A 27,115-nucleotide genomic window follows, 5' to 3' on the forward strand; every position below is an offset into this window, starting at 1 on the left:
GTACTGGTGATGGATTCTGTGCTGGAAAAAGGTACTACGTACGGCCATGTTCTTGGAGGCGGCAAAGTCGATAAGTCTTAGGCCCATTTCATTGGTCCGCTGGTGTGCGCTGAACCGTCCAATCACCGGTTTGTATTCCTCCTACTGGCCGACCTGAGCATTGAAATCCCCGATGACGATCTTGATATCATGTTTTGGACAGCGGTCGTATTCACTCTCCAACTGCGCGTAGAATTCATCCTTGTCGTCATCGGTACTTCTGAGGTGAGGGCTGTGCACGTTGATGATGCTTATGTTGAAGAATCGGCCCTTGATTCTCAACCTACACATTCGAGGATTGATTGGCCACCACCCAATCACCCGTTTCCGCATCTCGCCCATCACTATGAAAGCTGTACCCAGCTCGTGTGTGTTGCCGCAGCTCTGGTAGATGGTATGTCCATCTCTGAACGTACGTACCGTTGAGCTATTGCAGCGCTACGATGTCAAACTTGCGGCTGTTCAACACGTCGGAGAGCACTCAAGTGCTCCCTTGGAAGATGAGAGATCGGCAGTTCCACGTCCCGAGTTTCCAATCCATAGTCCGTTTTCGTCGCGTGGGTCTATTGCGATTGTTCCAGTAAGAATTTCTTTGTTCTTCGTTCCGTGCTTTAGTATTTTTCGTGGTGACGGCTTGCAAAGCCTGCTACACCAACCCCCTGTTTCGCCGGAGGGCCAACGAAGCTCGAAAGAGACCTCCTTTCCTGTCGGCATACGACCTTGGATTCCACCGGGGTTGGTTACCCGATCTCCATCAAAGTTGCTGGTACCTGGTACCTGGTACTGGTACCACGAGGAGGTAGGAATAGGAGTTGCAGAATAAAAGGCTGTGAACCATTTTCTATTTTATCTATTTTATGCCTACACGTGCACAAGGCACCGACGGTACGCATTATTCAGCCGTTTACCAGTCAAAGATAACAAAGTTACAAGAGTACTAAATGAAATCCTACCATCTCTTCTTGATTGCTATTTGCCTATTATTTGCTGTACCACCAACGGCAACACGAGCTTTATTTCCATAATCGTTACATTGAAAAATTGTCTGCCGTGAACAAAGCGATTAAAACCAAGTTAACACCAAATTAAACACTATTGACTGAAACAAATGCGCAGGAAAACGCATTAAAACTAAACCGAATGTTTAATTTTAATAATTATTGCTGGCTTACTAAACTTTATTGTGATCAGCGGAGAACAACAATCTTTATATAAACAGTATTAGTATTAGCAGTTTTAGTGACATCTTTTACATCTTCATATAAGAATTTGTTTGTTCTTAAAAGAACGGTTATCGGTAATAAATGAATCTTAGGAAACTTGGAACTTAGGGCTTCTCACTCGGGTTTCTCTAGCAACACAAATCTATCCATCACCAATGCTACAGTAATACGTGGCATAAGTTTTCTTTGGCAGTAAAAGGTGAACGGCACACTGGTAAGTTTGCTCTTTTGTTCAGACTAAAATTGAAATGCTCCATTTTGTTCAACGTAGATAATGGAAAGATGGACTATGAAAAATAGGCGGGACCAATTCTTGTCGCTTGCTCTGGTATATAACACGACGTAAGCCGGCGAACAGCATTATTCAAACGCTAGCTGAGCTACTGCCAACATCTCATAGGCATGTCTGGACGCGACAAAGGAGGAAGCGAAAGTCACGCTCGAGACGTGCACGTCTGCAGTTTCCGGTCGGTCGTGTTCATCGGCTGCTAGGGAAAGGAAAGTATGCTGAGCGTGTTGGAGCTGGAGCACTCGTCTCGCTACTGTGATGGAACATCTGGCTGCTGAAGTTCTGGATTTGGCAGGAAATATGCTGTTCGCGACAACAAAATGACCAGAATTGTCCCACGTCACTTGCAACTGGCCAACTGGGCTGGTATTTCTTCGTGACTCATGACCATACAAGAACGGCTTCGTCGATCGCATAGCTACTGGGGCTTTCCGGTTGGTCCGTTGCAACAAGCCGTGCGTGGTTTGCGGTTATCGGTACTCCAATTTACCGAAAAGAGAATTACGTTAAGTGCGTTAGCGCCAGTTTATTGTAAGCTGGAGTTATGACAATCAAACAATCGGTCCGTTTAAGGGCCACACGACGATTGAAGAGTTTATTATATTTTCTTGCCCAGTTAATTCCATAATAACACAGGCTACGAGGGAAAAGTTGAATTTTTCGCCGTTGCGCACGACCAACAAATGACGGAAATAAGTTTTCTGGTCACGGACGACATTTTCTGCCACTTCCAAAACGTCTGCAGCTGGTAAATGCTTTATTACCAGTGTTCTTTTGTAAGCCGCAGAAAAGTTGCGCAAAATTTTCAAGTTTTTAAAAACTCGCGCATATACCGATTACCAGAGGAAAAGCACTATTCAACGTAGAAACAGATCATTAAAATTTATTTACTGTTTGGTTTAGCGTAACTTCGATTCGTTGTAATAAAATAGATTTAATCAATTCATGGATATAACTCCAAAATCGGTTGAGGATTGAACGTATGCAATGTTACTACTTTGGTAAACGTTACGTATGTAGCATGTATACATGAAGAATCGTATTATTACATAAATGGATACATCCCACTATCGCTACAGAGAGACTTACGTAGTCCTACGCCACCTAGGCGGTCGTATCTTGTGCATAACCCCTCTGATTTTTTGTTTTGTTGATGTTGTTGAGTAGCTTGGAAATAACTTTTGAGTTCTCTAATCGAAATACAACCAGAGAAAAAAGAAAGAAGACAAAATTTTATTATTTTAGCCATCTTTTCTTCTTCTTCTTCTTCTTCTTCTTACATTTCGTTTTTCTCAAACTGTATTTTGTTTATATAGCTCAAAAGTTATAAAAGTCTTTGTCAAGATACTACGAACGAAACAAAAAATAGTTTGTTCCAATACGTTGTAGGTATAGTTTCTAAGTAAAATCACGCATCCCCTGTTCATTGATTTCAAAGCCACATATGATAGTGTAAATCGACAAGAGCTATGGAAAATTCTGAAAGAAAGCGGTTTTCTGGGTAAGCTTACTAGACTTATCATGGCTATGACGGATGAGATCCAGTGTTCTGTGAGAATCTCGGGGAGATTGTCGGACTCGTTCGAATATCGCTGGGGATTTCGGCAAAGAGATGGCCTTTCCTAACTGGTATTAAACATTATAAGATGAGCGGCAATTGAAATGCGGGGCACGATTTTCAATAAATCTAGTCGATTTATCTGCTTTGCTGATGACGTTAATGCTGTCGGCAAAACATTTCAGGCGGTGGAAAATCAGCACACCACACTAAAATGCGAAGCAGAGAAGATTGGTTTGAAGAAAAATACACCTAAAACAAAGCATAGATGCTTAAATATACATATATGCTGGCACGCGGGACCGAGCGAGACAGGGCCCGTTTGGGCAATACCGTGCTAATCGACGGGGATGAGTTTGAGGTAGTCGGCGAGTTCGTACCTTGGCTCACTGGCAACAGAGGACAACAATACCAGTCGTGAGATTAAAAGGCGTATTATCAGCGGAAGTCGGGCCTACTATGAACTCCACAAACACTTGCGGTCGAACAATGTGAGTCCCCGTACAAAGTGCACTTTGTACAAAACGCTGAGTAGACCGGTTGTCCTCTACGAACATGAAACGTGGTCATTGCTAGAAGAGGACTCGTAGTTTTCGAACGGCGGGTGCCTAGAACCATCTTTGGCGGCGCGCAAGAGTACCGTGTATGGAGGCGAAGAATGAACCACTAACTCGCGAATTTCTATGGCGAACCCAGAACTCAAAAAGTGGTTAAAGCTGGACGGAAACGTTGGGAAAGCCATGTATCTAGAATGGCGGACAACTGTCCTGCAAATATCTTTTTCGCATTCAATCCGATAGGAACAAGACTTAGAGTGCCACAGCGAGCGAGGTGCCAAGACCAGGTGGAGTCTGGAGAGAGATCTGGCGAGCACTGGCTGCCCGCGGAACTGGAGCCCAGCTGCCACGAATCGTATTACATGGAGGAATTATGCAGGCTTTGTCATGAGTCGTAACGCTAACTGAGTATGTAGTGTTCATTAACGTCAGTCAACGTCAGTAATTATAACTAACATGACAATATTGTACCTTTGATTGAAAAAAACTAAAATAAATAATCGAAACGTCGTAGTGAATGGAAAACAGCCAGTTCTAATTCCCATAATAGACTGAAAAAGCCAGTAACAGCATAGCAAAAATTATTAATCTAGCAGTCGACAGGGGAAAACAAAGATTACACTATATTTTTTTGTCTTTTCTTTCGGATAATATAAAATATCATAAGAATACGGTGATCAGAACAATTAAAACAAATATGTATAGTTTTTTTTATTTCCATACTTTTTCTGTCACGGAGAATTTAAATGATGAACTGAAATAGTCAATGTTGCTTTGTAAACTTCTTCGTACTGTAGATGTTGGTGTCATCCTTCCAGATTGGTAATACCATCGTATGGTAGGGTATGTTGCTACTTCGTCGTAATTGCCTATTCCCGTCCTATCCAACACAAATTATTTAAAATATCAGCATTTTTATGACACACAATGCAAAACTAGCTATTCCCTAATATTTTAGTTTGTTGTCTATCACATGCGATCAATCAAAGTGAGCTGAGATCTATTTAAATGCTTTTTATCATTAAAGAAGTCCTACCAGCCAAATTTCCTACGTTTTTTCGTGCGACGAAGAAGACAATGTCGACTAATCGTTTTAATTTCCGTCATTCATAAATGAAAATAACTCACGCAAGGCATTGTCGTTATTCTAAAGACAGGAGAACTTGCCTGACCTGCAGAAATTTTATAGAATAACATTTGTCATGCCGTCCTACGCAAATACATGCACGTTAGATTCGTAAACATTGTTGTAATTTTTAGTTCGGACGATGTAAAATTTTGATAGACGGATTTTAAAACGGTACGACGAATTTTAGAAATAAAGTCAGTTGCATAATTTCAATAATATGCTTTAATAGTCGCTTTTAGGTGATTTCAAAGTTCACGGATCGGAAGTTAAATGTGTTTTAGTCAAATCAGCACAAGAACTTTTGGAGTATTCATTAAATCCATCCAACAAATGATGAAAATTAGAATGGCTTTACCTATTACGACGGGAATTAGAAAAAAACCCTATGTTGTAAAAATTATATTGCCCCTTTTATGACTATTTAGACTACTGTGATAATCATTTATTGCAACATACCGCATTTTGCACTGTTAATCTGACACTAGAGTGACTTTTAGTTTGATCTACTAAAGAGTTTGACTTCTTTTTCCTTCTTCCACTTCTTTTTTATTTCATTTTCTTAGAGCGAAATCGTGTGCGAGATTCGACTGTGATAATCGTGTAAATCGGGGCAGTCTAAATAGGGGCAAATGCCGCAATAATAAAATTCCCTCAAATAATCACACGACTTGAACGAGGCCTCTATAGTCTACTTCTCCAAAGCCGTTAAATAGAAATATTCCCATTCCAGTCAGTTCGACGAAACTGTCGCCTGTCGTTGGATTTCCTACCAGGTGCATTCCGATGTCAACCGGCTGACCCCTTTCCAGCGAACTCAATCCCCTGGCGGAAGTGCTACTTGTTCAAATTTCAGTCAATCTCACGCAACCGGTAAAGTTCCCATGCATTTGACACATGGAAAAGACGAGTTCACCCTTTCCAACGGCACCACGATCATTTATTTGGAAATTGAGACACTACTGCAGCGGCCTACAACAACCAACCCCCAACAACCTGTCCGTTTGTGTTTGCCATCACATCCCTCCGTCCGTCACCGCGCGTTTGCCTTTGGAAGCCAGCGGCGCCTTTCGCTGACACTTTCTCACGCTATCCGAACACTTTCTTCGGGTAACGGCTCGATTCAGAGATTGCTGCATATGAAACTCCATTTTTAGGCCGCTGAACAGCCAGTGACAAGAGGTGTCATTATTCCAAAAGAAAAAAATCGGTTGCCTTCGTCACCGCCATCGCCGATGGGATGTTTACTCTTTTTACGTCATCGATTTCCTACCCGCGCCGGCGACCGACGAACGCTCTCCGAAGCCGAGGAATAAATTGTCTGTGAAACATAAACACACCATCGTAATGTTGCTGCTGGTGCTGCTGAGGCAGCTCAAATGTCCTCCCCGATTCGATGGTCCCCGGAGCGACAGAACATAAGTAAGTCACATTGAGGATCGTTTTACGCCCTCCGTGGTGCATGCTCGTGTCGCCCACTGCCCTCCCGTGTAAGTGGACATCGAATCGCCGGGGGAAATACTTTTGCTCGAATCTCTATAATTTTGGGACCATAAATTTTTGAAATAATTTTAAATTTCCTGACCTGTGGCCGGCCGGAGCAACGCGAGCGCGGCGTTGGTACAATAAGGGCACACACACCAGATCTGCTGGACTGGACGGCACACGCATCGGCTGGGTCCGAAAATGGTGCTCCCGGCTCCACGCTCCGGCAGCGTGGGGCCAGGGTAATTTGATTATGAGTTATAGTTTCGTTTAAAATGCCAACTGGTGTTGGTAAAAAAATTCGGTCACTTTTGGTCAGCGACTGTCACGAGAAAATGTTCCTGCACACTCAAGTCACTCTAAATCGATTATCTTTTCCTATTCTATATTCTGCTTCAGGGAACACGCTAAAATGTAAACAGCGTAAATGAACCCTAACAGTTACTCGCTTTGCCACGCGCCTATTCATGTTGATTTGATTGCAGTGCAACGTTCGGTGGTTCTGATTGTTTGAAACCTTTTGGCATGATTTGAAAACATTACATCGAGCGTACACTTCGTAACTGTATCGAATCCAGATTACGGGGTTAGAATAAATTACAGCTCAGAACCTTTTCGGCAGGCTATCCAAAACGGAGCAAGGTTCGCCTGGGTACCAATCAATCGAGCGCCCCACAAGAGTTGCTCCCCACGTAGGCCGCCGAAGCCGACCACTTGTTTTCCCCCAATGCCAAACATCGACCATCGACCATCGGATCGGTTCGGTTGATTGGTGCGGAGGGGGGGAAGTAAAGTGATTTTGCACTTGGTTTGCCGTTACGGTAGTTAGTGGGAGGCACAGCTTCAAAATTCTTCTGCTAACTGTTCTTTTCTCTGGTCAAGTGGTGCTGGTGGTGGGTCCCAGAGTCAGAGTCCATTAGAGCAAGTGACTTTTTGTTTCTTGCAAAGCACTACACACCGGTCCAGCGCAGGTAATGAGCCAGAATACGCTCTATTACCGATGTTTGGAATGGTTTTTAACTCAACAAAAAAAAATACCATGCGTGTTTTTTTTCCTATCGTTGATTTCATACTTTTACCAAAATGACTAAACGGAATTATAAATGGCCGGAATGCGATAATGCGAAAGCACGAGCGAACCCACAAAGGAGAGGAAAATCAAAATAGAACCACTAATCAGACCTGGATGCAAAGTGGCTCCGAAGAAAGTTCATTACCACCGCAATGCCTACCGTAGGAACGCTCCATCAAGTGGCGGACCTGCCTCAGCAGCTTGAAAGGATTACAACGAATCATTGATTTTAATAATGTTTCATTGACTGGCTGTAATGATATGTTTGGAAGAATTGCTAGCTATGCAGTGGAAGACGAGAAGCCGATTGTGCTGCCTCCCTCCGAATTTATGAATAGGTCCGCAAGCCTTGGGCCGTTTTTTCCGGAGCAACCCAAAAACGGGCAACATCAGCGGATGATGACTCTTTGCCGTAGGCCATAATGCGAGGGAGAACTGATCAATCGAAAACATCTATTTTACTGTGCGTATATTATTGGAATGGAAAGGTAATGCTCCTCATTTTTTACCTCCGCGGATTGATCGGTCTGTGCCCGGTAGGCGGAGGTCAGTCGGCTTCCCTCAGAACTCGTCGTAAACGATCGAACTGGAGAGCTCTTCACAAAACAGAAGAACCCGTTACTTGACTTTTTCGGCCGTTGCTTTCGATCGTTTCTACACAAAGCCGCTGGCTGTGGCCTCCCTGGCCTTACCTTAAATAGACGCTGGTTTCCTCGAAGCGTGCGGAGGCGATTCCGGACAGGTGTCTGCTGGTCCAGTTATTTGAGTTTTCTTTACGGTTGGACATTGCTTGCTTCGAGGTGAATTGTACCGAGATGATAAGTTGGTTTGCATTCACTTTGAAAAGCTAATTACCTTTAATTGTTATATCAATCTATTTTTATTGCTCCAGCTAATTTCTCATAGAACATAATTAGAATGTTATTCTCGTCCCCTCCAGTTCAATTAAAAGAGAGCAGGAAAGTGACAACTAAACCATAATCATAATTAGCTAACTTTCCATCGTCAATTGACTACACTCGAACCCTTCTACACACACACTTCCCTTCAGCTGTCACATCGCTTAAGCGACAGAGAAAAAAAATATCACCATTGAACGACCCGTAAGTTATGATATATTTTGATTTTCCCGAACGAATTTTCCCACACATTTTTCCCTTGTTTGTTTCATCGATCTCGACTTACGCCGGCAGCTACTAGGTAGGTACTTGCTCGTTTTGTTGATACGCTTGCTATAAACAATATGTTCAAAGGCCGTATCATACGGCCCTGGGATCGGAAAGCTGGAACTGGTAGGAAGCACAAGGAGCAAACGATAATAATGTTGAGCAGGCTCGGCCAGGCATTCGGCGATATTTTCCCGACGGGTCTGATTGCTATCCTGGCTCGAAACAATAAATAAAATCAGAGAAAAATAACACCCTTCCGGATGGGAATGAGACAGAGCGCTGTAGCAGGTTGCTGCGGCCTGCGCGGTTGCGAAACAATATTAGCCGACCGGGTATGGCCTGGCCTGGCCTGGCCTGGCCAGGGAGGAAGCAAGGGTGGACTGTCCGCGCTCCCTCCCTTAATGGCATCGGTAATGTTTGCTGGAGCCGTTGAAGCCACGCAACAAGCAGCGCATTGCACGATCACCGATAAGCGACTGTGTGTTGCTGTTTGCACTTCAGCAGGTGCATTCCTGACTATTGCGAAAGGGTTTTGGTTGGTAGTAGTGCACTGCAGGGGAGCAGAAAACGGAAATCATTCCGCGAATTATTGCTCTATTGGAAGTCATAAAGATTAAAACTACTTTTGCAGGAAAAATGGAGTTATTTGCAGAGTGACGAAACATATATATATAATTTAATAAAATGTATGTTTTAGTGACATGAAAATGTAGATAGCTCAGCTTAGATGAAAAATTATAAACTACACGGATGGCTCGTGCTGTATCAAGAACTCGTCTCCAAGGACCGGCACCACTGGGTCATGAGCTACTTGACGCCAATTCCACATTAGTCAGCTTCGATATCACGTTGTTGAACTCTTCAACCTTGGTGCCGGGCTTCGCTGCACTGTCGTTCGGCATCCTCGCGATGTGGCGTATCCTTCCGACTTTCACCTAGTACCTAGACGATGCGAATCAAGGAGTGCCTGCAACTCATCGGCGTTTGTCACCCGAGAAGCATGTTCTTCACAATTGTGAAGAATATTTGTCTCTTTCTTTTCATTTACAGTGTGACACAAATATATTCGAACAAAAATAAAGTCAACAAAGTTAGTTTTAGAAGTTCTTTACCTATAGATACAAAACGCAACAAACAATCAATGCTCTATTGAATCGCCTTTTGCCTGGATAACACGCTTCAAACGCTTTTTGAAGTTGTTACATGCGGCACGCATTACTTCCTTCGGAATGTCATCCCATATCCCATATCATCCCTTGTTGATAACTAACTTAAATTCATCCAAATTATGATATTTATAATCCTCGAGCTTCTGCTGCATGTATCCTCATATAGAAAAATCCAGATGCTCAAATCAGGAGAACTTGGAGGCCATTCCTTTTTCGAGATGAAATCCGTCAAATTGGTTTTACACCACGTCTGTACAAGATTTGCAGTGCGGGCAGGAGCTCCATCCTGTTGAAAACAGTAATATACTTCACCATACATTCCCTGAACGTAAGATATCAAATTTTCATTTCTAGGGAGTATTTTGCATTAACGTTCGCACCCAAGAGCAAGTTCCCTTTTTTTTTAAATGCCTCCCCATACCATGACCGCTGATAAATTTTGGTTACGTAATGCATTCCGTTTGTGCTTTGGATCGTCGATGATCAAAACCGACCACTACCGATCATTTTGAGCATGATGCGGGGTTTGAAGGACAAACAACTTCTCATCAGAAAAGATCACTTCGGAATCACCGTGCCGACGGAGCAGCAACTTGCATCTTTTCTGCTATTTTTGTTTGGTTGCTTCCGTTAATCCATGGATTTTACGTTTTTTGAATGCTTTCACATCCAGATCCATTTTCAAAATTCATTTTCCATGCGGACCGGTCGCAACTGCGACGAATTCGCTCTCGAACAATCTTTTTGACCTCTGCAGTTCTAACGCTTCGTTTTCTTCTGGGTTTTTACGGTTTTCTACAGATCCTGCCTCGACAAAGCTTTTTACTGTATAGTATACAAATCCTCTTTTTATGCCGAGATGTTTGAGGTCTCGAAATATAGCGCTGCATGCAGCACCGTTCCGGAATTTATTTATTATCAACGACCGTAATTGGAACATTGGTACGTGTACACCGAACGAGACACAATACGAAAATGAAATTACGTCAAGTAAGGCTTAAGTCATGATTGGACACACGCATGGTATTAGTTTGATCGTATTAATTGTATATGCCGTTACAAGAATAAAATCATTTATGTTCGAAAATATATGTGTCACACTGCATTTGGTTTTCAAAGTACTGGTCCGATCTTCCTAGCCTCCGCCTTTAGTTTGGCGCAGATTGCTTCCGCCGTCGTAAAGTTTCTAGTAATAATTCCAAAATCATCCGCGTAGCCTAGGAATTGGCTACTCTTACTGCAAATGCCGCTCGTTCCAATACCCAGTTACCGATTCACACCCTCAATGGCGCGTTACACAACATACAGGATAATCCATGCATGGACCTTGAAAGCACTTTGAAGGCGGCGGTGACCAGCATTTCCAGTGATTACAGCAATGAAGTCGATAACCCTCTTTGAAGATGGGTAAATCACTCCTTTCATCCATTCTTCCAGTATTTTCTCCTTCTTCCGAATTCGGAAAATCTCTCATGAAAGAGCGCCTCCAGCCTTACCCAACTGTTTTCGAGAACCGAACACCTAACTTTATATAGGAAGGTAGAGCCCCATCCAGTGGCTACGCATAGTTCTTGGCAGCATGCAAGCTATCCAATTGCTGAATGCTTGCAGGACGATGCTTTTGCGAGGTGTAGGCCATCGCTAGCTTTGAGCGCACATTTATTGCTACTGCTTAACGTTTCAAGGCAATGACCGCAACCCGTTAAGATCGTATGTTGGTGATGGTCGAGAACAGTCGGTCATTAATGAGAACGTAGTCGATTTAGTTCGATGTTCGTTGGTCGGATCATGTTCATGTGGCTTTATAGATATCTTTGCGGAGAAAAAAAGTCCTTCTAATTACCAGGCCTCGAGAAGCTGTGAAGTTGTTGCACCACTAGTTGATATCGGTCATATCAATATGCAGGTTAGGAAGCCCTGCCACTAGTACCCTACTAGCACAGTTGTTACAAAACAATTGTGGCAACCGATATATGACTAATTTCAGTCATAAATAAGTTGCTGCGACTAGAAGTGCCAAAAGTGTGCTACATGGGTATATACACTACTTCTTTACCAACTTGGGCGTTCGTATCCCCGATGACGACCTTGCTGTCCCGTGGCGTACAGCTGCCATGCATTGCCTTCAGCTCCGCGGCGAACCTTTCCTTCTCGTCGTTGGGTAAACTTCGTACGGGCATTGCACGTTGATGATGCTGTTAATGAAGAACCGGCCTTTTATGTGCAACAGATACATCTTCTGGTTGATAGCCTTTTAATCCATCACGTGATCTTTCGTTCCAACAAATTGACATTCCGTTAGACATATACAGACATCAGGCCATTCAGTTTACCTATACTAGGCATACAAACGCGAAGCTGAATTAGTACCAGGCCGAATGGACACGAGGTCAAACAGACAAGTGGGTGAAAGGAATTAGTGCAAAACACCACTGTTTCTCAGGTTTCATACGCAGCAGTTCGGGTGCTTTATGTTTCACTCAAGCACCCCGCTTTTATCACTTTTAGCAGGGAATCAATATATTGTTGATGTAAGACGAAGAGCGATGAACTCTCTGCCAGTAGAACAAACATGCCTAGAACCAGAATGTTTCACGACAACCAAATAAAGGTATAAACAAATGTTGGCCCGCTAGCATGAGCAGGAGCATGAGCGCCCTAACACTTAAACGATGGAAAACAATACTCGACGGGGATAAAATCGGACACTTGAGTATCCTGAAACTTCTACCTGTTGGCCAAGTTGCGGAAATGAAGAGTGATTGGATGGAAGCTAGAACCAACTACGACATCCCATACACGGTGAACGAACCATCACGTTCGGTCTGGGACGAGGGGGGACCTAGCGTCCGCAGTGGTTCAATCAAGTTCTATACCGACGGATCAAAGGTGGGAGTCAAAACGGGTGCTGGAGTGTACGGCCCCAGAACTAGAATATCTATAGCAATGGGAGATTGGCCAACAGTTTTCCAGGCTAAGATAGCAGCTATAATAGAATGTGCAAACGTCTGTCTCAAAAGGAAATACAGACATGCCAATATCTGCATTTTCTCTGACAGTCAAGCGGCACTAAAAGCGCTTAAAGCTTTTAAGTGTTTCTCAAAACTTGTCTGGGATTGCATTTGTCTCTTACGGCAACTGAGCCAGGTAAACTCGGTAAACCTGTACTGGGTCCCTGGTCATTGCGGAATAGACGGAAATGAAGTCGCAGACGAACTAGCCAAATGTGGTTCTAACTCTCCATTCACAGGTCCGGATCCATTCTGCGGTATCTCGGACTGTGTGACGAAAAGTGGGTTGAAACAATGGGAGAGCCGAATGATTATGGCCAATTGGATGGCTGTACAGTCGCTCAAACAATCAAAGAAATTTATAATGCCTAGTATTAAGGTTACTCAGAAGCTGCTGAGTCTCAATAAGAGAGACCTCAGCACGTTTACCGGTCTGGTGACAGGACATTGCCCGAGTAAATATCATCTTCGGAATCTCGGTTTCGTGCAAGATGATATTTGTCGCCTGTGCAATACCGAGAGCGAAACCTCGGAACACTTACTCTGCAATTGTGGAGCACTAATAGGACGCAGACTGCAGTATCTCAAAAAGGCCCTACTAGAGCCTAGGGAGATCTGGTTTGCGTCGCCGATCAGGACTATAAGGTTTATAAACCAAGTCATCCCTGATTGGCACCTGTCTCGCTCCAGCTTCCAGCCTACCACTTCTTCAATAAGTGATAGGTAAGCCTGAAGCGTACAGCAAAAGAGACAATGGGGCATACCACAATAGTTCAAAATAATGGACGCAGTGGTGAGAGTACCCAACAGAAGAAGAAGAAGAAGAAGAAGATGAGCAGGAATTCTTTTGGTGAGAATATATTTTAATACATACTAGCTCTCATAAGTAATGTTCGACATCGGAACCAAAATTGAAGTCCGAGTTCCGGTCCGGTCCGGTCCGGTTAAAAGGCGGCACGAATTTTGTTATTCCGACTATAAAGACTAATAATCCGGTCCGATTTGGTTCTGTTCAGGTTCCAGAACCGGAACAGAGCCAAATCGGACCGGAATAAAGTTGGAATAACAAAGTTCGTGCCGATTTTTACCGGACCGGACCGAACCGAACCGGAACCCGGACCTTAATTTTCGTTCCGATGACGAACACTACTCATAAGCGCTTGTTTTGGTATTGCAGGTATACAATAAGATATGAGTTTGTCGCAAATCGGCTGGTTAAAGACAATACTTTTTCAGTAACTTGAACAAAAGGGACAAACAGCAAAAAACTTACCACTGGTAAGTTACCAACGTTACCTTGGTAATTACCGAACACTGCCGACACAGCGTAACATGATTAGGTTTGCTTTCGCAGCGTACAATACGTGTTGCATACAACAGTGTGTCTCTTTCGCAAGACAAACAGCTATTTACGATATCTTGTTGTTGTCTTAACTTAACTGCAATAGTGACAAATTTTCATCATATATTGTGCCAATATTTTGAAGTAGGGACAATATTATTGTCTGTTGTGCGTTCGTGATTTATGGTTCCCTGATAACAGTTTTTAGTTATTGCACCCTATTAATTAATAGACTGATACTACGGATTTTTTCATGCGGTTATCCTGCCATCGGGCCACATAACTTTATATTCACATTGCCAATCGTAGCAACCCTGTTGTGAACAAAAAAATGTATAGCCCTATCAGTTGAGTTGCAGCAGCCATGCTGAAAACAGTCCAGCAACTACGCTCGATCCTTTGTTCGTACTGTCAACTCCACCCCGGAGCGAAAAAGATGAACATCACGAGACTCATCGTGGCCTTCGCACAGAGACGATTCAGCATTTATAACATCCTTTCGCTTCTGAGAAAATGCAAGAGCGTTAAACGGTAGCTTGCTTTCGGCCACCTGGCAGTACTGCGCGACTTTAAACTACAGCAGAAACTGAAGAGGAAAACCGAGAGCAAGGTGGCGAAATCTCCCAAAAGGAGCGTTTGAAGAAGCTGGCGAAAAAAAACTTTCCGACGAAGCGCGACGTGGTGGTCATACGACGGGCAGGGGACCACTCACTTTACGTTCTCCTCTAAGGAGGCAAGCAATGACGGCAGATATAGAGAAGAATCTTCTATATCTGCCGTCATCGCTTACTTCATTAGAAGAGAAGATGACGATCAGCGAGAAGAAAAAGACGTCGTTGTGACTCCTACCTTTTGTCCAATGCTGGAAGGTGCATGGATCGAACCAAGCTATAATCTGAGATTATAACCGGATTCGAACTCACAACACCCGCCAGGGCATGTGGCTCCCTGGTACCCGCGTACCTATGAACCACAGAGGCGTTGGACAAAAGGAGTCTGCACAACCCCCCCTTATTGATGTAGCGATATGGGTTGGGCTATTTTTAGACATAAATTGTGCCTCGTCCTCCACCTACTGTAGAAACCACCGACCGAGAAGTTTAATCTAACTTTGTGTTTACTGCCGGCACGACGACACTATGCAGGCCCTTACGACTTACAAGGTACTGCGTGTGAACACTGTTCGTCTGTCAGCATGTTAGCTGCGATTCTCAGCGCGGGGTTTCGGGGGAAGGCCCCGTTCCTGTGAAAATAGACCAAACCTCGTGATTTTAGTCATGACCTTGAAATGTGGTCAGGCATATATTAAGCTTATAGGGTTTTTTTCTAATTCCCGTCGTAATAAGTAAAGTCATTCTAATTTTCATCATTTGTTGGATGGATTTAATGAATACTCCAAAAGTTCTTGTGCTGATTTGACTAAAACACACTTACCTTCCGATCCGTGGACTTTGAAATCACTGAAAAGCGACTATCAAAGCATATTATTGAAATTACGCAACTGACTTTATTTCTAAAATGCGTCGTACCGTTTTAAAATCCGTCCATCAAAATTTTTCATCGTCCGAACTAAAAATCACAACAATATTTACGAAGCTAACGCGCATGTATTTGTGTAGGACGGCATAACAAACGTTATTCTGCAACATTTCCGCAGGTCAGACAAGTTTTCCTGGCTGTAAAATAACGACGTGAGCGTGAGTTACTTTCATTAATGAATGACGGAAATTAAAACGATTAGTAGACATTTTCTTCTTCGTCGCACGAAAAAACGTAGGAAACTTAACTGGTAGGACTTCTTTAATGATAAAGAGCATTTAAATAGATCTCAGCTCACTTTGATTGATCGCGTATGATAACTAGCCATAACTAGCCTCTCCGCATCGTGTAAGGTTTTTGAAATAATTGTAAGCGCTGTTGTTCTTGCTCATACGAAAAGCTACATTTCCTTCGACCAGCATGGATTTATGCCAGGACGATCCGTTTGCACTAATCTTTCGCATTTTACGTCGACGTGCATCTCGCATATGGAGCAGAAATCTCAAATCGACGTAGTTTACACGGATCTGAAGGCTGCGTTTGACCGCATAGATCATCGAATACTTTTACGGAAACTCTCCCGGCTTGGTGCATCGGAACATTTCGTCGAGTAGTTAAGTTTAACTCATGTTTTTCCTTCGCATTCGTCAACAAATCGGGTGTACCTCAGGGCAGTAACATGGGCCCTTTGCTCTTCTCGTTGTATTTCAACGACGTAACCTTACTTTTGAGCGATGGATGTAAATTAATGTATGCGGACGATTTAAAATTATATCTCGCCATTCGGTCCATCGAAGACTGCGGTAATTTGCAAAAGCTGCTGGATATTTTCGTTAACTGGTGTCGTAAGAACCGGCTCATCGTAAGCACGGCAAAGTATCAGGTCATGACATTCCACTCGACTGTCATTTCCAAAGCAACCCGGCAGCTCGGTTTTATGTCCAAAATCGGACGGGATTTTAAGGATCCCTGTTTGAAAGCCCTGTATTGCTCTCTGGTGAGACCGCAACTGGAAAATGCATGCCTGGTTTGGTCTCCTCATCAACTCGCCTGGACCCTGAGAGTTGAACGAGTACAGCAGAGATTCATCCGCTTAGCACTACGTGATCTTTCTTGACGTGATCCTGTGAACCTTCCGTCGTATCCTGATCGGTGTCGCCTCATCTTGATATCTTAGAACGACGCAGGAAAGTCCACCAGTCTGTATTTGTCGCTAAAGTGCTTACATTCTTTCGGTGCTTGGCTTTCGTGCTCCTCAACGTTCTCTCCGTTCCGCGGGATTACTGCAACCTCAGGCGCACCGTACTGTATTTGGATTTAACGAAGCTATCGCTGCCTGTATCCGTGCGTTTTCCTTGGTGGAACACTTGTTTGAATTCGGTGAATCCTCAAAAGCATTTTATAATAAGGTAGTTAATAGTATGTAACCGAGCGTTACAGGATCTTCTGTATTTTTTTAATATGTGCATGATGTTTGTTTACTTTCACGTTTCTAGGGTTATTGTTAGTAGGGTTAGTTAAATATTAAAAATTGTCAAAATAGGTTAATTAGGTTAGTAAAATAAATAAATAAATAATTAAAAATTTGTCAACACACTAAAACAATAAACACGTGACACAGTGGGTACAAGTGGGTGGTGCAACGACAGTCACCACCAGACTAGTATAACAGAAAAGCTGACGGGGGGAGGAAAACTGTTATACGCGACATGACACATAAAACTACGCGAATATGCGGCCATATGCACGGAAAAATACCGCGAAAAAGCTTCTTCGTGGCAAAAATAACCACCATTTTTCAAATAGTATCTGGTTGTCGTGTGCAAAAGACTTACATTTTAAATGAGAACAAGTGCTAGTAGTGAGTGGTGGAATTAAGTTTATTCAGGTAACAATTAAACCCTGAAAACGGAATTGTCTGTCCGTAATACAAGTGGATAATTATCATCCATTGTCACCCTCACAGGACCTTTTATTACACCACAAATTGTTTGTGCAACCGTGGGACGGTTTGCCATTGAAGGTCAGCACACGATCGGCCTAGCGAGCCCTGGATGCTCGCTACGTCTAACCCGTAAAGGACCAGCGGCAGTCCTCTGGCCTTGGGCCATAATTATTAAGGAGGACATTCCCCTCTCGGCACGGTCATTCCGGTATCGTCCTGGGCCTGTCGATCTCCGTCAAAGAGGGAAGACCAGAACGAGCGGACTAGCACCGGCCAGCAGCGTCGCCTTAACCCTAGCGGCGTCGTCAGCAGTGACTGCGAAGCCAGCAGTTAGCAGCGCGCGCAGAGCGTCCCCCAGCCTCCCCCGAACAGTGAGTCAGTAGCAGAAAGCAGCGGAAAACTCGACCAGCAGCAGTAGCGACAGCGGTACGTACCGGTTTTTCACCCATCACCCACACCCACACACACATACACACCCACAATAGAAAAATCAATAAAAAAATAGTTCAATAGTTCCTTTCTTTCAAATCCTCCAAACCAAATTATCACAATAGCCCAAGCCAAGCAAGGTGAAAGTCGACTGCACGTTTGTTCGCGAAGCCCCTCTGATTACCCAGTAGTAAGCCGATCCTGGGACCATAGTCACAGGGTCTCTTGCTACTGAGCTTTCCCGGTACACACAGTAAAGACACACCAAGGTACCAGTTACACATGGCGCCCAACTACAACACACGAAAGGTAATCAGAGGACTCGAGTAGAATAAAAAAATCAGTCGATTTTTCCCTAGGCGGCAGGAGAGTACACAACCAACATAAAGTGATTGTGTAGGATCCCTAAGCTACCACCAATAAAACCGGTATTTCTGTACACTACTTACTGTTTAAATACTTACACTAGACTCTGACCATTCTGTTTAGATCGCGGTTGAGTGCGAAGCAATAGTGAAACGCACTGGTAAAGCTGTTGAAAATTTAAATTACAAAAAGAGTAGCAACGGATTTAGCAAAATTCGGATATAGCAGCGAAAATAGCTGCACTTCAGTGGAAAGGTCCTGAATAAATAAATAACTAGGCACACAGACACAAAATTAACAAAATTTTATTTTTAAATTGTTTAATATTATAGGTACATCATTTTTCGATTTAATTGATTCTCTACGGCAATTAGAATTTGGTATATATTTAGTTCTATTAACATTTAAAATGAATTCTGAGTTTGAGTTACAATATCGTTCAATGAATGTGGAGCATCTGCTCGCAGATGAGATTGAACACGAGTTGTTAATCAGGAAGGTTGCGTTTAAGACTGGTGAATCCAGCGATGCAAAGAAACGGAAATTGAGGAACAAGTTGAGAGAGCAACGTGAAACTAATGTTGTCACGCTTGCGTGTTTCGAAAACCCCGCGGAGTGTGAAGACGAACTAAATCGCGTAGATGAAAAACTTGCAAAAATTCGTGATCAGCTAGAAAACAGGAAACCTAAGAAAGCAGAACTTCCCGTACTGAAAACTAGACTGATTCATCTGTTATTCAGACTGGACAGATTGAAAAAGAACTTTGATACAGCAGGACTCGAATGTATAGCAATGAAAATGTTGAATGATCAATTTAGCTTGTTATCCGTAGACCCGGATGCAAGAAAGCGAACTGAAGAACAGATTAGGGCCGAATTAAGCAACGCTAGTATCAGGGATGTGGAATCTGAACCCGAAGAGCCAGACGACAGTGATGATGAAAGCATACTAGAGTCTGTGCCAAAACGAAACAAAAAGAGAAACAAATCAAGGAAAAGGACTTCCAGTACTCCTAAGCTGAGAAGGAAACGGCAAGTGAAAGCGAAATCAACAGAGGAAATTATGAAGAAAATGCTGAAACATGTGGAACAGTATATTGAGTCGAAACTGAGCAGTCTCGATATCAATGATAGAGAAAGTAAAGACAGAAATATAGAATCAAATGATCTAGAAGGAAATAATGAAAAGATGAAAGAAGCGAAGAATAAGAAACCGAAAGTTAGCATAGAAAAACCGAAAAAGCGGAATTACAGAAAAGTGACTAGTAGTTTAAGCGATAATACTTTTTCCGATGATGATAGCGATGAATCGTATGCTCCAAAACGGTCACCACGTTCAGTAGCCGATTGGAGAATGAAATACGATGGTAGAGATGAAGGGAAAAGGTTGAATAAGTTTATAACTGAAGTAGAGTTTATGGCAGAAGCAGAGAACATGGGCAAACGAGCGTTGTTCAACGAAGCAATTCATCTCTTTAGTGGAGATGCTAGGACATGGTACATTGAGGGGAAGAGTAACAAAGACTTCCGAAACTGGACAGAGTTAGTCACGGAGCTGAAGCTTGAATTCCAGCCACCTGACATGGACTTTCACTACGAGCAGCAGGCGGCACACCGGTGGCAAAGACGCTCTGAGAAATTTCAAGAGTACTACAATGCGATGATGGAGATTTTCCATTGCATGGCGGTACAGCCCAGTGAGCAGAGGAAATTCGATATCGTTTTTAGAAACCTACGCTCAGATTACAAAAATGCGTTAGTAATTAAGGGAGTCAGGAATCTTAAATCGCTGAAACATTGGGGACGGAAATTAGATTCCGCTAACATGCCGATGTACAAGAGCAAAGATTCCGATAGACCTCCAAAAACAGTACAAGTACACGAAGTCAAACACTTCCCACCGCGAAAGGAAGATCAATTAGATAGAAAACTGTGGGTCAACCAGCCAACAGCTAAGAAGTCTAATTGGCAGCCAAAAGAGGAAATGTCAAAACAGTCTGCACCCAGGAATCCGTACCCAAGGAAGGATAATGATCAGCCACGTTCCAGTAAGGGAGATTTGGAAAATAGAATTGCGAATCACAAGGTTCCAGAAAAACTAGTTTGCTTTAACTGTAGAGGGAAAAACCATCACTTCAAATTCTGTCTAATGGAGAGGGAAGTCTTCTGTACCGTTTGCGGATTCTATAATTTCAGAACCGAGAATTGCCCGTTTTGTGCAAAAAACGGAAGGAAGTCGGCGTAGAAGGTCGCCGAGGTTCCTTTAAAAATCCTTCAACCGTATTTGTTCCATACTGCTCGGAAGTTAGCGAATTAAAGCTGAGATTGGAAGGCGATGATAGACCGTTTGCCGAAGTGTCAGTGTTGGGAATAGAATTGATAGGGTTGTTGGACAGTGGAGCGCAGGTGTCTATTCTAGGAGCAGGAAGTGAGAAACTGCTTAAGTCATTAAAGCTAAAACAGTTCAACACCGAAACAAGATTGTCTACCGCCGGAGGAGATAACTTAGAGGTGACAGGGTACGTAAACCTGCCAATTACGTTTAATGGTAGGACAAAAATTCTTACGACTCTGATTGCACCGAAACTGAACCGTCGGTTAATTCTGGGAATAAATTTCTGGCGTTTATACAACATAGAACCCACCATTAAAGGTCCTTCGGGAAGTTTAGTAGAGGCGCTAGAACTGCGTATTGCCGAGCAGGAGAAGAAAGAACTATTAACTACAAAGCAGAAGGATCGATTAGAAGAAGTTAAAAAGCAGTTTAAAGTATTTGTGGAAGGAGGAAAATTAGAAACAACACCATTGATATCGAATAAGATTGAATTTATGGAGGAGTTTCAAAACGCCTCTCCTGTCCGGTTGAATCCGTATCCTTGGTCGCCGGAGGTGCAGAGAAATGTAAACGAAGAGCTTGATAAATGGATAGATTCTGGAGTGGTGGAACGGTCAAATAGCGATTGGGCATTGTTAATTGTTCCGGTAATGAAGAAGAGCGAAGGAGAAGATGGAGAGGAAAAGGTCAAAGTCAGGATGTGTCTGGACGCGAGGAAATTGAATGATAGGACAAGGAAAGATGCCTACCCATTGCCACACCAGGATAGAATACTGGGAAGACTGGGTTCGGCAAAATACCTATCCACCATCGATTTATCTAAGGCGTTTTGGCAAATTCCCCTTGACCCTGCCTCACGGAAGTATACAGCCTTCCGAGTGTTTGGTAGAGGGCTTTTCCAATTTACCCGTTTGCCTTTCGGCCTAGTTAATAGCCCGGCTACACTATCGAGGCTTATGGACCAGGTATTGGGCTACGGAGAATTAGAACCAAACGTGTTTGTGTATCTTGATGACATCGTAGTCGCAAGCAACACGTTTGAGGAACACATTCGTCAGTTGCAGGAAGTGGCAAAGCGCTTAAGGACTGCCAACCTGTCAATTAACGTTGAGAAGTCCAAGTTTTGCGTTCCTGAGCTTCCGTATTTAGGCTTCATCCTCTCAGAACACGGTGTAAGACCAAATCCGTCTAAAGTTGAAGCTATCGTCAACTTTGAGCGACCGTCATCGGTACGTTCGCTAAGGCGCTTCTTAGGCATGGTAAATTATTACCGCCGCTTTATAGAAGACTTTAGCAAAATGACTAGTCCTCTGACGGATTTGCTGAAGGGAAAACCGAAGGTAGTAACGTGGAACGAGACAGCGGAGGAGGCGTTCAATTTGCTTAAAGAAAAGTTAATTACCGCGCCAATCCTGTCCAACCCAAACTTCGATCTTCCATTCAAGATACAAACAGATGCGAGTGACAAAGCTGTCGCAGGTGTCCTAACACAGGAGCTTGCGGACAAAGAGCATGTTGTAGCGTACTTTTCTCGAAAGCTTACGACGCCTCAGAGGTCCTGGAAAGCAGCTGAAAAAGAGGGATTAGCAGCACTGGAAGCAATCGAGAAGTTTCGTCCATATGTCGAGGGTTCAAGATTTACTCTCGTGACGGACTCGTCGGCTCTTTCGTTCATTATGAATACGAAATGGAAGCCTTCCTCAAAGCTTAGCCGGTGGAGTATCCTTTTGCAGCAATATGATATGCAGATCCAGCATCGCAAGGGATCGGAAAATGTTGTTGCCGACGCACTTTCTAGGGCAGTCGAAGCTGTAGAAAAGACTGCAGACAGTTGGTATGCTAACTTATTTAAAAAAGTCGAAGAGGAACCGGAAAGCTACGCGGACTTTAAAATAGAAGAGGGCAAACTCTATAAGTTTGTATCCAATCTGTCTGATGCTCTGGATTATTCGTACGAGTGGAAGCTGTGTCTACCGGAAGGATTGCGAAAAACGGTAATGCAGCAGGAGCACGATGATTGTTTGCATCCAGGGTATGAAAAGACCTTGTATCGGCTCAAAACTCGGTATTATTGGCCGAGAATGGCAGCAGATACCAAACGATATGTCCAAGCTTGCGATACATGCAAGCAATGTAAACCGTCGACAGTATCGTCGGTCCCTCCTATGGGAAAACCAAAGATAACTGATCGCCCGTTTCAGATTATAGCTTTGGATTATATTCAACATTTGCCAAGAAGTCGAACCGGAAATTGCCATTTACTAGTTGTTATGGATTGCTTCTCTAAATGGTCAATGCTCATACCGGTGAAGAAGATTGAGGCTAAATTGGTTTGCAGGCTTTTGGAGGATCAATGGATGAGACGTTATGGAACCCCAGAGGTGGTGATTAGCGACAATGCTACCACATTCCAGGGAAAAGAGTTCCAAGCGCTCCTCTCCCAGCGAGGGGTCCAACATTGGCCTAATGCAAGGCACCACAGTCAGGCTAATCCAGTAGAGCGGACCAACCGGACGATAAATGCCTGTCTGAGAACGTACATGCAGACAGACCAACGAGTGTGGGACACTAGAGTAGCAGAAGTTGAGGAAATGATTAACACTACAATCCATGCCTCAACTGGTTACACGCCGTACCGCATTCTGTATGGGCATGAAAAAGTTGTGAAAGGCGAGGAACATCGTTTGGAGCGTGATGAAGGGGAAAGATCGGTAGAAGCGAGAGATCAGTATCGAAGGCAAGTTGGGGGAAATATATTGAGCACGGTCGCCAAGAACTTGCAAAAGAGCAACGAAAAGCACCGTAGAATCTATAATCTTAGACACAAAAAGTTTGCACCAACTTACCGAGTGGGCCAAAGAGTTTATAAGCGGAATTTCCGCCTCTCTTCAGCGGCGGATCATTATAACGCGAAATATGGACCGCTTTTCACCCCATGCACTATCGTTGCCCGACGCGGCTGCAGTTCTTATGAACTGGCCGACGATCAAGGTAAGAATCTCGGGATTTTTTCAGCAAAAGATCTTAAACCTGGCGACGAATAAATTCCTAATACCTAGAAAAAAGGGGAAAAACAAAATATATTATTGCCTGTTTGAAGTTGTCTGATAATAAAACAGAAACAACAAACCAATAGCAAGCTGCATCATAGCTGCATTATAGTTGCATCATCGATCATCAGAGTTGATTGACCTCTGAACTCTAATGAGATGATCCGTGTGTTCTGCTTAACTCATCGTCTATCTATCTCATGAGATGCATATCGTGAGTGATCGATATAGATGATGAATATCCGAGCGGATGAACACTCCAACGTGGGTGAGAAGCTTTACCGAAGTGTAGAGATTTCGCCATGCTAGAAGTTGTTTATAACCTGAAATGAGATGTGACGTCACAAATAGAATTAAGATTATGGAATTCTTTGAGTTAATATTAAACAAACCTACAGAATGATTGAATATACAGAACGAATATAAAACATTCCCCTACAAGAAATGTGATCGCTACTTACCTGAAATCTTGAAACCAGAAACCGAATTGTTGCAGGAGTTATTCCTGAAATCCCCAGGTGGCCAACTGGGGGAATGAATCCTGGAACAACAGTTTCAATCAGCCTAACAAAAATATGGACACATAGAATAAAACTTTCCTGGAATCACTAAATCCACCGAATGATTGCATCCAAATTAGAGTTTCTATTCTAAATTATTTAACTGCAGATTATCATAATTCACAAGAACACGTTTTCATTCCGTACGCGATCGCGATTGTAGGTAGACTGAATTGTTTAGTATTTCGTCGATTGTATTGCCCAATCAGAGAATCGATTAAACAGTAAAATGAAGTAGCAGAGCCTCACTAATGGTGTTCACAGTGATGCCTAAACATAGGAGTAAAATCACACGTGACAGATTATGGCAAATTTAAATTAAATTTAGCTTTTAGTTGTTTACGAATTTTAATATGTTTAGTTGCTCACTCAAATGTGATTGAATATTCAAAAGCTACGAGTAAATGTAAATGTTTTTATGTTTATGAATGGTTAAGTCTATTAAGTTTTTAGAGTAATTAGTGTTTGTAAAAATAAATGTTTAGAATGAATTCGAACATTTATTTTACCGAGGTGGAGGGATAGTGTAACCGAGCGTTACAGGATCTTCTGTATTTTTTTAATATGTGCATGATGTTTGTTTACTTTCACGTTTCTAGGGTTATTGTTAGTAGGGTTAGTTAAATATTAAAAATTGTCAAAATAGGTTAATTAGGTTAGTAAAATAAATAAATAAATAATTAAAATTTTGTCAACACACTAAAACAATAAACACGTGACACAGTGGGTACAAGTGGGTGGTGCAACGACAGTCACCACCAGACTAGTATAACAGAAAAGCTGACGGGGGGAGGAAAACTGTTATACGCGACATGACACATAAAACTACGCGAATATGCGGCCATATGCACGGAAAAATACCGCGAAAAAGCTTCTTCGTGGCAAAAATAACCACCATTTTTCAAATAGTATCTGGTTGTCGTGTGCAAAAGACTTACATTTTAAGTGAGAACAAGTGCTAGTAGTGAGTGGTGGAATTAAGTTTATTCAGGTAACAATTAAACCCTGAAAACGGAATTGTCTGTCCGTAATACAAGTGGATAATTATCATCCATTGTCACCCTCACAGGACCTTTTATTACACCACAAATTGTTTGTGCAACCGTGGGACGGTTTGCCATTGAAGGTCAGCACACGATCGGCCTAGCGAGCCCTGGATGCTCGCTACGTCTAACCCGTAAAGGACCAGCGGCAGTCCTCTGGCCTTGGGCCATAATTATTAAGGAGGACATTCCCCTCTCGGCACGGTCATTCCGGTATCGTCCTGGGCCTGTCGATCTCCGTCAAAGAGGGAAGACCAGAACGAGCGGACTAGCACCGGCCAGCAGCGTCGCCTTAACCCTAGCGGCGTCGTCAGCAGTGACTGCGAAGCCAGCAGTTAGCAGCGCGCGCAGAGCGTCCCCCAGCCTCCCCCGAACAGTGAGTCAGTAGCAGAAAGCAGCGGAAAACTCGACCAGCAGCAGTAGCGACAGCGGTACGTACCGGTTTTTCACCCATCACCCACACCCACACACACATACACACCCACAATAGAAAAATCAATAAAAAAATAGTTCAATAGTTCCTTTCTTTCAAATCCTCCAAACCAAATTATCACAATAGCCCAAGCCAAGCAAGGTGAAAGTCGACTGCACGTTTGTTCGCGAAGCCCCTCTGATTACCCAGTAGTAAGCCGATCCTGGGACCATAGTCACAGGGTCTCTTGCTACTGAGCTTTCCCGGTACACACAGTAAAGACACACCAAGGTACCAGTTACAAGTAGAATTTTATTTAATTTTATTATTTATTTTTATTTATTTAATTTATATAATTCAATTATTATTATTATTATTTGATCATGAAAATGTTTATTTGATATGTGAAATGTAATGTGCTATTTGTAGTTTGAATTTGTACATAGTTAGAAGATGAATAGTTTTTATGCCTACAGGAGGATGGCCTCTATTTGGCTTTTCCCCGTCCAAACCAATCTTCCATGGAGACCTAACAGTTCGGATGGATATGAACCAATAAATAAATAAATAAATAAATAAATGATAGACAACAAACTAAAGTATTAGGGAATAACTAGTTTTGCATTGTGTATCATGAAAATGCTGACATTTTTAATGATTTATGTTGGATAGGCCGGGAATAGGCAATTACGACGAAGCAGCATCATATCCTGCTTTAATCTCGCTCAAGATCTTTGATAAATTTGAAATTATTCAAAAAAAGTGCATTCTTTATTGTTTTGTTGTGAACAAACTCACAAATATCTACAGTACTATTTTTCTTAATCGATAGCAATCGATATCGATACCAAAGTTTCTCACCTCTAATATAAAAAAAGAGATTTAAAATTGATGCACCGCAGCCGAAGGTATTTGTATTTATGTACATTTACTTTTTTTCTTTAAGCAAAATTCCAACTTTTGTATACATCTCAAAAACTATTCTACTTTGATTTTTTCTGACCTCATTTTCGTATTCAGCGGTCAATTTTACATGAAAAATCACCTTCAGCTTACTGAGTTCATAAATGCTGTTAACTAACTGTTAATTAACTTTTCCATTACGATCGCAATCTATACCAATGATCTTCCTGATACTCCAAAGCACTGTAAAATTTCCACCAAGCTATGCTCAACGCTAAAGTAAAGCAAAACCTAGATGTTACATTCCCTTTTAGAAACTTGACCCTCTGTATTTTATAACAGGCATTAAAGCCAGCGATAAAAGTACAGGACAATTGCGGGACAGGTGATAGGATCCTATTGACTCTCTAAATCGAACATGTAACGATTGACTTGTGAGACTGGTGATCGCACCTCGAGTTCAACTATTAGGCAGCACATCATTAAATAGTTC

This window comes from Sabethes cyaneus, chromosome 3 (genome assembly GCF_943734655.1).
Source record: "Sabethes cyaneus chromosome 3, idSabCyanKW18_F2, whole genome shotgun sequence".
Classification (NCBI taxonomy): Eukaryota; Metazoa; Arthropoda; class Insecta; order Diptera; family Culicidae; genus Sabethes; species Sabethes cyaneus.